This window comes from Columba livia, chromosome 5 (assembly GCF_036013475.1).
Source record: "Columba livia isolate bColLiv1 breed racing homer chromosome 5, bColLiv1.pat.W.v2, whole genome shotgun sequence".
NCBI lineage: Eukaryota > Metazoa > Chordata > Aves > Columbiformes > Columbidae > Columba > Columba livia.
In genome coordinates this window covers 11,168,281-11,182,306 of record NC_088606.1, presented here as the reverse complement: position 1 = coordinate 11,182,306, position 14,026 = coordinate 11,168,281, and the positions used below count along the sequence as shown (strand labels likewise).

At 45.8% G+C, this 14,026-nt stretch overlaps 1 long non-coding RNA gene across 2 annotated transcripts; it reads left to right on the top strand.

Moving 5' to 3' along the window:
• The first annotated feature begins 7,811 nt into the window (after window positions 1–7,811).
• On the top strand, window positions 7,812–13,711 carry LOC135579527 (uncharacterized). Of its 2 annotated transcripts, none has more exons than XR_010472736.1 (2): window positions 7,812–9,605; window positions 12,919–13,711. It is a non-coding gene; the product is annotated as an uncharacterized LOC135579527 (long non-coding RNA). The 2 variants fall into 2 exon arrangements; XR_010472735.1 differs by having other exon boundaries at window positions 12,794–13,711.
• Window positions 13,712–14,026: the final 315 nt, after the last annotated feature.

Genomic DNA, 14,026 nt, shown 5'->3' with positions numbered 1-14,026 from the left:
AGCACACCCTTTCTTTTTGAAAAATCCTCATTAAGTGCAGGCACACTTCTTACTCATCACAGCTTTCCTGCAAAACCTTCCTCTGATCTGTACATCAGAGCTGATCCCTTTTTCATCATCCAAAAGCAAAGCTTCTTCATTAATGGCCATTGCAAGTTCATCCACCCAGGCCAAGATGCAGCTCTTGTTGAGCCTGTATGGACCTTCCCTCTCCTCAAAGGGCATTTTGCTTCACTTGCTTCCCTGAAGTCCATTCACGATAAACAAAATATGAATTTCCAGGAGACCTCTGCCCTCCATTCTGTTAAAGAAAATACTCTTAAGATTTTTTTCAGGTCAATGTCACATCTACTGTCAAAGCTGTTTCAGTTTGTCATTGCATCCTATGGATGCATGGTCCTATAAATACAATTACATTTGCACAGTGGACCTCTGCTGCTTGTTTTGACTGGAAAATTCCTGACCTAACACCTTTTTCCGCTCAGATTTCACTGTAAATTTGCCTGCTTTCATAACTATTCAGAGTTTCCTTCTATGCACAGTAGAGTCCCTCATGGTCTGGAAGCCTCAGAGATGGCCTGTGAAGGGGCACTGGGACATACCTGAGAGGACTCAGTGTCCCCTTACGGATGATGATTAACCTCACAGGTTTCAATGTGATGGTGCAAGAAGAAGTGAGCAACCACTCCACAACCCACAGCCAGGCACGTGCCCAACGCAGGACAGGCTGGACAGGTCCCCAGCTGTGCTGCTCCCAGGGTCCCCATCAACGAGGTACCCGAGGACCACGACAGATGAGAACTAACAGCATCTGCTTCCCACCCTCCTGACCCTGCTTAAATTACTGTCACGCTGCCAGACATGAATCACAGACTGTAGAAACCAGGGGGACCATTGCAGCACCCTGGTATGGCTCCTGCACAGCACAAGCCAGAGCCCCTGCCACTAATCCCCTCCACAGAGGGAATTATTTTTCCCTTGTATGAGCATGTATCTACTGGGACTCAAGCTCATGACATGCTGCGTCATGTAGAGCTACCAGCAAAGAAAATAAATGGGCTGTGTGTCACGCTCAGAGATTAATTAAACAGCTATTGAGTATCTCAGCTTCCTCAGCTAGCAAAAATCTTCAGCAGGTACTGGGACACATTGACCTCTAGCAATGTGTCATGGTATCACTGGTCACCATCCTCACTGAGGTCACTGAATCATTTGCAATGCACCAGTGCTTTCAGATCCCCTCTGAGAAGAATGTGACCAGCTGGCACCTTGTTCTTCTTCAGAAGTCTTGAGGTTTAAATAGGCCCTGGAGGCAAAGGTGGGGAGGAGAAGAGCCCGTCATGGTGTGCCCTGTCATTTCTGGTGGCACGTCCACTCAGACTCAGCCTTGCTGAGGGCTGGGGTTTGCTGACTTCCACTCATCAAAATGCCATCAGAAAGAAACCTGCCAGCTGAAACACCGTGTCCTTCTTGCAAGCCAAAGCAAGTACCAGCAGTGTGAGGACTGACTTAATAACTGACATCAGATCTTTCCATGAGCCCTCACAAACAGCCACCAGGCATCTCTGAAAGTCACAGCCCTGACTTCAGAGGAAGTGAAATAGAAACTAGGGGAGATGCACACAGGAGCTGTTGGTGGCAGAGGCACTGGCTCCAGGGGTATTAATGAACGTTTCATAAATTATTTCAGCAATTGCCCTGCTGATCCTCAATTCTGAAAAGTCTGTGGATGAACAGGTAACCTGTACAAAGTGTACAAGGGCAGGAGGCCAGAGCAGAGTTTGTGCTCTTTCTTCAAGCATCCCAAGGGCCCATGGGTCCCCCCCAGCCATCACACCATCAGCACAGGGTTGAGTTCACCCAGGGCTCAGGACACAGCCCTCCATTTGGGGCTGATGGGGCAGCTCTTCTCACCCAGCCCCAGTCTGGCCAAAAGGGCTATGGGAGGAGGTGGAAATATTGCAGGGGACAAGGGCAGGTGGCTGAGGGGACCAGGGTTGCAATGGGGTGCTGCCTTGCTTGGGTGTGAATCTCATCACAGTATCACAGTGTCACAGTATGTTTGGGATTGGAAGGGACCTCAAAAGATCATCTAGTCCAATCCCCCTGCTGGAGCAGGAACGCCTAGGTGAGGTCGCACAGGAACACGTCCAGGCAGGTTTTGAATGTCTCCAGGGAAGGAGACTCCACAACCCCCCTGGGCAGCCTGTTCAGTGTCTGTCGCCCTCACTGAGAAGAAGTTTTTCCTCAAATTTAAGCGGAACCTCTTGTGTTCCAGCTTGATCCCATTACCCCTTGTCCTATCATTGTTGGCCACCGAGAAGAGCCTGGCTCCATCCTCATGGCACTCACCCTTTATATATTTATAAACATTAATAAGGTCCCCCCTTAGTCTCCTCTTCTCCAAACTAAAGAGCCCCAGCTCCCTCAGCTTTTCTTCATAAGGGAGGTGCTCCACTCCCTTAATCATCTTGGTTGCCCTACACTGGACCCTCTCCAGCAGTTCCCTGTCCTTCTTGAACTGAGGGGCCCAGAACTGGACACAATATTCCAGATGTGGTCTCACCAGGGCGGAGTAGAGGGGAAGGAGGACCTCTCTTGATCTACTAGCCACCCCCCTTCTAACACACCCCAGGATGCCATTGGCCTTCCTGGCCACAAGGGCACAGTGCTGGCTCATGGTCATCCTGTTGTCCACCAGGACCCCCAGGTCCCTTTCCCCTACACTGCTCTCTAATATGTAATTTCCCAACCTATACTGGAACCTGGGGTTGTTCCTACCCAGATGCAGGACTCTACACTTTCCCTTGTTAAATTTCATCAGGTTATTCCCCGCCCAACTCTCCAGCCTGGAGATACATGGACATACATACCTCAGTTAAACGCTACTGAAAACCATCTCTCATTTCTGCCACTGGTTTTTCTATGTAATTTAAGACTCCTGAACAGTTTTGGGGAAATGTCTTAAAACCAGAGGTTTTACACTGTTTGCATGAAGTACTAAGGAATTGCTGCAGACCTTTATCTTAGGAGTTAGAAAGCTCTCCAGGTGTAAAATATAGTGAATAAGAAGTGGACTCAACCTGAGGGACATAAGTCTGGACTGCCTCATATGAAGCAGAGTGCAGAAAGTGTCAGCAGCGGAATTCAGGGAAAAGTGAATGTGTTAGTGCTGCTCGGGGCATGGGGGTGTTTCTGAGATCCCTTTTCATCACAGAGAGCCACAGAAAAGGTTGTCTGCTGTGACTGCTGCCTCTCTGGATAATGCAGCCCCAGGAGCGCTGGGGCCCCGGGGCCCCAGATTGCTGGGACACCCCCAGAGCATCCTCCACCTCCCGTGGACTGAAGGGTGACACCGCCACACCATGTCGGCTTGAACCTGTAACTTCCCCTGCTTGGATCACGGTTTTCTCTTTGGAAAAGAAGTGACAGCAGTGCCACCTGGAGAAAATGCTTTGAGACCCATGAAAGCAGAAGTGCAAGGGAAAGCTCGCAGCTGCTCACTGCTGCAGCTGCCACCCCTGCTGTGGGAAGGGAGGCAAGGCCACAAGACTTGACTTGTTAGCAGTTGAATTTGCAAAGAATAATTAAATACATGTAAAGCAGAGGACAGGCACCATTTTCCTTTAGTTTATTCCTCAAAATAAGTACATTCAAAATTGCAAATGCTTTCAGATTTCAGCCATAAGGAAAAATCCAGGAAGAGTCTGTTTTTCCTTCCCAACCTCACCTGGTTGCACACCAGAGGGAGAAGGTGAGGATGAGCCATTCTCCCCTGACATTCCCTAGGTGTCATCTGTTTCATCTCCATTCCACCCACACAAACGATGCTCTGTGTTCACCCAGTCTCCCTAACCTGGCACTCAAATACACAATGTGGTTCCAGCTGGAGCCACAGGTCACGGAGTGTGTCACATCACTCAGAGAAGTAAAACCAGAGCAGAAAGACCATGACTTTGCAGAGGGCATTTGTGGAAACAAGTGGACCAGCAGTTATCCTGCCAGACCATGACTGCTCACTTCCAGGCTGCTTTGAGCATCTAACACCAGTTCTAAAAGCCTCCAGGGCTACGCAGGGAATTTGGATTTCCCTCTTTAGGCCTGAGCCACAACCACACACTCCATGCAACCGCAGAAGTATGAATGTCCCCTCTCTCCTCTCAGGCGGAGCAAACATGCTAAAGGACCTTCTTCTATGTCGTGTTGTTTCACAGACAGAGGGCTGTCATGCCTGGCTGTCACTTGTCCTGCCTTGTCCCAAAGGCAGATCAGCATTGGCAGAGAGGTAGAAAATCACTGCCTCCCCTCTTTGCTTTTCTCCAGGTGCCTCCCCTCTTTGCTTTTATCCAGGGAGCTTAAAATAAAAACGCCTAGTGGCAAAATTTGTAGAGTTAACTACAAGAGATGGATAGCTGCTAGATTTTTATATTGAGACTACTCAGCACAAGGATAACAGCTGTTTTTTGTTTCTGAGAAAGAAATCAGAAATCAGCTATTTGGTCAGGTGCTTTCTTATCAAATTAAAAACCATTCACTTAACAAGGGAATGCTCCTAGATTTGGATTCACCTCATCAAGAGGGTAACAAGTTCCTACACTGCTTGCTGCAAAGGTCAGAAGAAAAAACCCAGCACTCATGCATTAAATATTGCTCTAAGGAGGGTGGGCACCAGTAGGTTAAATAATTAGCAAATGCAATATCAACAAGAGGAAATGAATGTTAAACAGTGCCGTGTGTGGGTACACATGTGATGGCAGTACATCCTCTGCGGTAAGCTTTGTACAACCCTATTTTTGTCACTGTTCTCTGCCCCAAACACAGCAAACACAACACCCTGGAGCTGTCTCCATGCAGCAGGGCTGGTTCTTCTTGAAACAACGTCCCTGTTAAGGCATCTGCACCCCTCACACCTACCAGCTTACGTTCAGCATCTCCAGAGAAAGCGAGTGGTTCTCCAGCCTCCAGCGCAGGAGAGACAGGATTTACTTTTCCAGTGCCCTGGGCACCCCTAGCTGTGTGCAGCTGGGTCGGTGCCGCAGGGGGCTGATGTCAGGGATTGGCTCAAGGAGCACGGACATGAGTCCACCAAGCAACTGTACGAGCAGAGCCCATTTTAGTTGACATAAGTAGGCCTTAGTTAGCTTGTCTATTAGGCCGTGGGAAAGGGGGGAACGGAAAAGTACTAACTAAGGCAGGGTCAGGATATCCTTGAAGAGATAAGAGTCAGAAGAATGCGGGATGCGCATAGCTAGCTAAACCCAAGTAGGTGGAGTAAGTAAATGTAACCTTTTAGTGCTTAGCCTATTAGATAGAGACAAGTATGCATAATTATGGTATTTGGTATAAATGCACGCTATCTCGGGCAATAAAGTTGAAGTATGCTTTATCACTCATATTGAGTCGGCTGCATTTCTTCCTCCGTCCGCTCAGGTCTGGAACTCTGATGGGATTTCTCTCTGCAGGCTGAACCAGAGGCAGGGCTGGGGCTCTGCATGGGGCAGGGGGGATGCTGTGGAGAGCAGGGACACCTCCGTGTGAATTTTAACTTACCCACCTCAGCTGGCTGGTGAGATATGGCCAGAACTCACAGTGACAGACCAGAGATCACAGTAAGCAAAGCAGCCAGGAATGAATTAATGCACAGACAAAACACTTCCTGAGGAAATGAGAGACATTTGGAGAAACAGTGAGGAAGTTGTTTATTGAGGAACAGTCCTGATGAAATGTGTCCGTGTGCCTGAACACAGAGACCTCAAGGAAACCCTGCACAAACCACGCCAGGGAGGGCTGCCATGTAAACACAAACCTGCCCAGGGCAGGACATGCTTCCGAAGATAAAGTACAAAACTGGCACAAGGACCGATGGTTATGAACCAGTTCCGTGTCAGCAATCTTAGGTGGGACACTACAAGACTGCAGCTAGCTGGGACGTTTGAGAACAGTGTGGAGGGAACAATAATTCGTTTTGGAAGGAGGCTCGACCAGTTTAAGGAGGGGATTTGAGCAAGTAGCCAGCAGCAGAGACACACAAAGTGCCATCCGGCGCGGTGCTGCTGCCCGTTCACTGTGGTCCCTGCGGGGCACAAGCCGGTGCCCAGCCTGGAGCTGACCTGATTGCTGGGCCCGTGCTCAGCTCCGGTTGACTTCGTGTGGAGGGGCCATGTTCACATCTGGCAGCCGTGGAGCTGTTTTCCGGTGATAGAGCAGCTGAGGAGCTGGAAGGGTGCCCTGGGTGTGTCCCACTGCCTATCGCAGGGACCAAAGTCCTGAAACTGCCTTCATTTGCTTAACCTGCCATAGAAACAAGATGGAAGGCAGTTCTTGGAAGTGTTGCCCTTCTCCATATGCTCAACCAGCAGGAGCAAAAGAATAAAACCCCCAAGTCAGCACATAGGACTTCACAACTGCACATCAAGCAGAAACTCGGGATCGAATTTTTGACTGAGACTTCCTATGGTCCATTACTGTTATATATACACATATTTATATGTATATATATATATATATATACACACTGGTTATATTTCTTTTTTGTTGTGGTTGAAAAGTAAATCTTTTCTTGTTTAATCACCTCTATGGGAAGTTCTCAGCCAGAAAGAGCTGTCTTAGGTTGGGTCTTCAGGTCATATGAACCCTGAGGTAAAAGCTTGTGGTCCCAGGCAGCATTTGTTGTCCTAAGCAAATTGTAATGCAGTTAGCACCTTGATTTTCCTGCTATCTCCTGTGTATGGCTTTGCATACACCAATAATTTTGCTGGCTGAAGTCAGAGTTTGCATTTCTGCAGCCACAAAACAACTGGGAGACAAAAAAAAAGCTGGCTAAGCATTAGTCTAGTCACATTTTTTTTAAGGGAACTCTATTAACCTAAACCTCCTCTTGCTCACTGTGCCTTTTAGTGCTCCTCCTACTATTTACTTTTGTGAAGGGCTTTTCAAAACCACTTTACATGCCAGCATTTATGTTGATAAGTTATATTTAAGAAATCTACTCAGTCTGAAATATGCAGACACATTCCTCCACTTCCAATTTATGGTTTCATTTTTGCAGAATCACAGTCTGTTCTTCACCGGGCACTCAAAGAGAGCAGCTGCAGTGCCCTGTCCCAGTGGTTTATCAGACACCTCACAGCCACACATCTTCAGGAATTTAGCAGTTGTGGCTGAAGACTCATCAGCACCCTAAAAACATCTGCCAGTGCTTTCTTGGTAAGGTGAGCAGACAGGCTGTTCTCTCCCTCCACACAGGCCAGGCCACTTGAAGTGAGGAGGGGCTGAAGATTTTGCAAGATTGCAACCCAAGTAGTAGCTTTGGAAAACTGTGTGTTGCAAGATGAAAGTCAGAGCTGAGTTCTCCAGCTAAACGATGAAGCTGAATACCACTCCCTACATACCCACAGGCAATAATCCCTCTGACTTCCTGCACTGTGCAAATGCCATTAAATTATGTTTATTTTCACAGTATCACACAGTATCACAGTATGTTTGGGATTGGAAGGGACCTCAAAAGATCATCTAGTCCAATCCCCCTGCTGGAGCAGGAACACCTAGGTGAGGTCGCACAGGAACATGTCCAGGCAGGTTTTGAATGTCTCCAGGGAAGGAGACTCCACAACCTCCCTGGGCAGCCTGTTCCAGTGTCTGTCACCCTTACTGAGAAGAAGTTTTTTCTCAAATTTAAGCGGAACCTCTTGTGTTCCAGCTTGATCCCATTACCCCTTGTCCTATCATTGTTTGCCACTGAGAAGAGCCTGGCTCCATCCTCATGGCACTCACCCTTTATATATTTATAAACATTAATGAGGTCCCCCCTTAGTTCTACCAGCTGTTCTGTAAAACGATGAAGTCAACGAAGACGTAAAAGCCTGCTGCTTTCAGTTAGAAAAGTGAGAAGTCAGGTTAGCAATAAAAACCCTCATGAAAGCTCAGAAACCGTGTTTCCTATCCTGCACCCCATGACAATACAGCAGCCACTAAATACTGCAGCTTATTTTGGGAAGTGTGTCATGCGCTCCAGTTATATATAGAAAACAGCAGATTAGGTGGTGCCCTGTTTCTTTCAAGACCCTCATGAGATTTAAGGGACCAGGTATGAGTCTAGCACCCAAGCGCAGGAGCATGTTGGACTAAATGGGTAAGTAGAGAAGAGAAGAAATGGAATTTCTCACACTCAGCAAAGCAGAGAACAGCAGAGAGTGAGGATCTGGAGCAGCTTACAGAAATAGAAAGCTGGTACCATCCCTCCCCCTTCCTTCCCGAATGAAACCTACTTCCATCAAACTTCAATAACACTGCAACTAAGAGAGCATGTAGCGTCGTGCTTCAAAGCAGAACTATTCTGGTGAGATTTAAAAGTCACAGTAAGTATCAAATCAGAAAGAAAATCAAGGAGTGGCACAAGAGACTGCTAGGTGTTGTTGAAGGTGGTTTTTTCCACCCACGGGGAGGAGGAGAGATGAGACAACCTGCAGCAGAGAGTGATCTGCTGCCTTGAAGGAAAGAACAATGGACCACACAGACAATAGACATTCCCAACAAACTCAGCAGCCCACACAATGGCTGGAAGTATCCAAGTGCCTGCTGCAAAGAAATGAAGTGTTTAACCCTTTGACATGGGGAAAGAGTCACACAAATGGCTGGGGTAGCCTTGGGCTTGTGAGTTAGCTGGTTTCTCCAGGTGGGCTGATGGCCTCGCATCCCCACCAGAGGTGGGGACCCCCTGGGGAAGGAGCTTCTCCCTAAGGGTAAATTCATCTGACTTCACACTAAGGTTAGGAATCACAAGTATGGATTGTGGTGTAGCTGTTTGTACAGGAGGGTGTGTATCTCACAGAAAGGCCTTGGAGAGAGCAAGGCAAACATCTTGACATTTATATTTAAAAATCATATTAAAAAACAGCGTCGGTGATCTGCAAAGTGCTTTACTCCTGGGGAAGGTTGCACTGCTGTTGGTTGTGGTGGCTTATCTTCACAGCGCCTCCATCCAGACGCACCCAGCGTTGGAGTCGAGGTGGGACACTGAAGTCAGGCTGGAAACTCCAGTTCAGCTCATGGGTTCAGACTGAAGCAGGTACTCAAGTCATGCACAGCCATCTACCCTACTTCCCAGTGTCGCCAGTCTACCTACTCACTGTGCTACGTATTGGACCAGTACATAGGAAGATCTAATCACTGACCCAGGAACCGGCAACTCAAGGGCCAGATGTCAAAACAAGATTTTCCCAGGCCTACAGAAATGATTGCCAGCCACATCTATCTGCTCACTTTGAAATATTATTCCTTCCAAGCTAGAACACAAAGCAGAAATACAGAGTACACAGAGAAAGCTTCACCTTAAAACACAGCCTGGCAATCACTAATATGTGATGCAAAGCATTGTCTACCTTAATCCAGATTATGTGGAAGAGAATATGCTCATTGTCAATGAGTTGCACAAGCCTATAAAACCCCAGCTAAAGACTGTTCTTTATTGCATGAGAAGATTAGCATGCCTAAACACAGAAGGCACTCCTATTTTCAGTAGCTGTACATGTAAAACCAAGGAAGGGTGTGGGAACCAGGAGAAGGCACAGCAACATGAAAGGAAGAAAGATTTTCATGTGTTCCTAGTGAGTATGGAGTTATTTTAAAGTAGCCTGTTAGAGCTCTCTAAGCAGTACTTTGTCTTCAGAAATGTTTGGGAACTATCTCTGAATGAGGCCTTTTCTGGAGGTTTCAGGTTGAGTAGCTGTAATATGTCTCCTCCTCCAGCTAAAGACCTTCCCTCCAGTTGCCAACCTTGACAATTCAGGGAAGAGAAGTTTCCATCTGAGTCCTTTCTGCCTGCTGAATTTTCAGAGGATCATAGCATCCGAAGGAGAACAGGAAAGGATTTGGGGGCTGTGGGCTTTTCAAGCATTCACTTAATGGCCCATCAGGATGCCTGGCTGGGCCAGAGCCATCTGGCACCTTCATGCACATAGTGGGGCAGCGGGCACGGCTCCAGCCTGCAACACGAGCCGTCATCTTCTCAGGGGGCTGGTTGGCAGTTGGCACAGCCACGGCTGGTGAATCACAGGTGGTGGCAACCAGCCACAGCTGGCACGTGGAGGCACGGTGTGGGCAGGACACCCCGTCCAGCAGAGCTCATACAGCTCTGGCCCCAGCTGCAGACAGGCCAGAGGCAGAAGCCAGCGGCGTGAGTCCTGCTCTTGATGTGTGAAATCAGACAGGTCTGGGCTTATGCAGGATCACACGCTGAACGTGAGTCAACCGTGTGATGCTTTTGCAAGGAAGGTGTTCTTGGCTGTATTTATAGGACTGTAATAGTTAAAATATGAGAGGCAATTATGCCATGCTACCAATTGCTAATGACTCCCCTGCTGTAGTCCTGTGTTCATTTTTGGGAATAGTACTTTAAGGAACAGACCCATGGTGAGCATCTAGGGGAGAACCACCTAAGCAACAGAAATTTAAATAACATGTGATGTTATTCTGCGATGGAAGACTGAAGCTGTTTGGGTGCTTAATCTATGAAAGCAAATGCTGAAAGGAGAGCTAAGGAAACAGCTATTTTCTGTGAATAATAAGGGATTAGTTATTTATTACCAATTTTTACTTAATTACTCCCCATATTCCAGGGGTTAGAGTAAGATGGAAAAAAAAAATCAGTATTATTTAAATCTTTAGGTGAAAAAGAGTCAAGCTGTCAGGAAAAACTTGCTAACTATAGAAGTAGTAAAGACCTAGAATGTGCTGCCTACAGAGGATGTGGATTCTCCAAGAAGGTTACACAAAAATGGGTCACTCATGAACTGTTGATATTCATCCTCCCTTAATGCAAAGATTTTCATGAGGTTATCTCCTTAGGTCCCTCCCAAGATTATTCTGTGACTTAGTGCCTACTTTCTGTACTTCCTATTAAAAAAATGTTTTCATTTGTTGTCTGTGGGCTCATAAAAAGTGTCCTTCCACACAGTCAGTGAAGGCATGTTAGAGGTGCCCATCTAAATTTTAACATTCTGTGTACTAAGCATAGCACAGTCTCTCACATGAACTGGTCTCCAAAGCCAGTCAGAAACAAGGAACAATAGTACAATCTGGGTTCTTGGGGGTGAAATCAAACTCATCAATGTCAGTGAAATCCACCAAGACTGTGATGAAATGAGTAATAGTATAATCAGAGTAGGATTTCTATTATTTGCAGGAAATAATATAAATGTGAACCCAGATATTGAACAAGTAGCTTAAAAAGCAATATTGAATGTTAAAAATGGGATAATCACAACCTGCATGCATTGGGCAGCTGAATTAAAGTGTGTGTCCTAAGTCAAAATATACCTCCTAAGTTTTGAGGGCATTCGGAGTGCTTTACTTAGCCACACGGCCATCATACATGGCTGTTGTCTGTACGAATTTAACAGAACCACACAGCTACTCTAAAGTGGATGGTGCATTGACTTCCAAAGAAGAGTAAGCTAAGTAGAAATACATGACCTGTACTGGCACTTCCACAAAAGATTTGAGAATGAAGATACTCAAGGACTCAAAGGTATCTTTGGGGTAACCAAGTTAAGGCAACATCTCATAGAACTTCCTTCAGAAATTGTCTCCTCTCATTTCCAGTCTGGCTAATTTCTACCCACACCATCCATTAGCTTAAGTAATTGCTTTTTTATCTTTGATACTTACCCTGCTACTTTGAGAGAGAAATCATATTTTTTCTCAGCTTTCATTTTGCTGGGCTACAAAACCCAGCTCTTTTAATGCTTTCTACTGAGGCAGGTCCTTCATTCTCCTGGTCTGTTTTGCACTTCTTGTAGTCATTAAGCTTCCTTGAGTGGAAGTGACCAGAGTGCATACGAGATTTCAAAGAGGGTTTCCCTACTGCCCTGTGCAATGACAGAAATGGTTCCCTTTCTGTACTGGAGATACCGTCTCTGGTGCATTGTTGGAACATCATCTTCTTTGTAGCCATACCATAGGGTTAGCTGTGTAAAAATACTTCAAAAGTTCTCTGCTCTCACCAACATTGAAAGTGATACTGCAGTGACAACTCAAATTTACATGTGAAATTCTGGGCAGCATCTGTCAGCCAAGACCAGTTGACCCTGCATTAGATATAAATAGTGCATTTGTTAGTCTTCAGTCATATAGCATCATTCTACATAGCATCATCCCATAGTAAGCAAGTGGGAATGCAGTTGCATCATGAACTGGTGGATGTGCTGGTTTGTGGCTGTTGTTGTATCAGAAATTGCATAGTAACTGAAAGTCCAGACCTTTTCCATGCTCACGTCCTTGAGATATCCAGCAACTGACTTTGCTGAATAGCTCTCTGCATTTACGGGAATGTGGCTTTATGAGCTGAGATCAAGAACAGATTTTCCATGGTTTATTCTTGTGCTGACTCAATCCCTGATTATTTTATATTACCAACTCTTCAGTGATGCCCTAACTGCTTATCAAAACCTGCCTAAAGCATTGTCACCTCTAACTGTTATAATCTTTGATTATTTGTATTCTGATTGGGGCCCTGACCCCAATCCTGTGGTTGAGTTCCCAACTTAACCTCAGACCTGACTCATCACCAGACTTGTCTGGTGATGTGGACACCTAATGGAGCCTGGATATTGTCACTGGGCTGGCCCTGCCCTGCTGGCTCATGGCACCCCATCCCATTCTCTATCCTGTCCCCCAACTCCTTCCATCAGTTGAGTATATCAGCGGTATTTTTGTCACTGTGCTGGCTGTTCTACCTTCTAATCTTTTCTTATCTGTTGTTACAACCTCCTAATGTCCTCTTTTTCTGTACCAGGAATGAAGGTCATAAAAGCCCTCCCAGCTGTCTTCTATCTTAAACAGTTTCTTCATAATTACCAGAGCCTTGGTCCCAGAGATCCATGACACAGGGGCTCATGTGGCATGCACGTGTTTTTTCAGGGTCTCCAAGTCTGACCAAGCGAGTAAAACTGATCTTTGCCAGAGACTAACAAATGCATCCTGAATGTAAGCTGCAATGTTTCCACCAGGACAGAGAAATAACGCAGCCATTGGTGAAGTGGTGGAAAAAGTGTCCACAAAAGAATTAGTGACTTGGGAAGCAACTTCTGCTTGGGAAGAACAAGACAGACCAGAAAAAGAAATGAAGACATCTGCCACAAAACTGAATTAAAAGGTTACCATGAAAGACAGAGACAGAATGCATCAGAAACACAATAGCTCTGTAGAAACAAAAGAGACAATAAACTGGCTTCTGCTCTGAAAACAGGAATGCTGAGAAAAGTTCCAAAACACTGAACTGGAATGAAGCTGTTCTGAGGTTTCCCAAAGCATCTGCTGACCTTGCTGCATTTCAAGGGTTATTTTTCTTTCTTTGATTGTTTGGTTTTTAATATCATTTGCCTTCATTGCTGTAAACTTATTTAAACCTTGCGGGGAGTCACCTTACAGGCAATATCCTGCAGATTCCCAGTGATCCTTGGCATACTTTTAGAAGGTCACAAAAGACAACTGTTGTCAGTAGATCTTACTTCACCATACTTATATTTTTGAATTTTTGATTTGAAGAAGGTTGGAAACAAACACCATATGAAAGTTTGCTTGTGTATGTATGTTCAGCGAGATGTTTTGTAGGCTGTTAGATATATTTCCTTAAGAGTTCATTACTACTAATAATCCAAATTTGAAAACATGTGTATACGGTACATCAAAGTAAATCACCCTTCTACACTAAGGCCACGCTCTATAAGCAGTCTCCTGTTTTAACTGATGATTTCAAAGATCTTTGTCATGAATTGGGGTGGACTCTCCCTGGAGAAGCTTTTCATCTAGTCTGGACACTGTTGCACCTGCCTAAATTAACTCATATTTCCAGCCAAGTGAAATGATCAGTGATAACTTCTGATCTAACAGCCACTCACATGTGGTTCCTTCAAACAACACACCTACTGGTGATGCAAAAAACCCCTCCTAACAGAGGTTGACAATGTTTCCACTCCCTTTCCGCAGGTCACTCAAAATTATTGATTGCTAGAATATCTGAACAGCA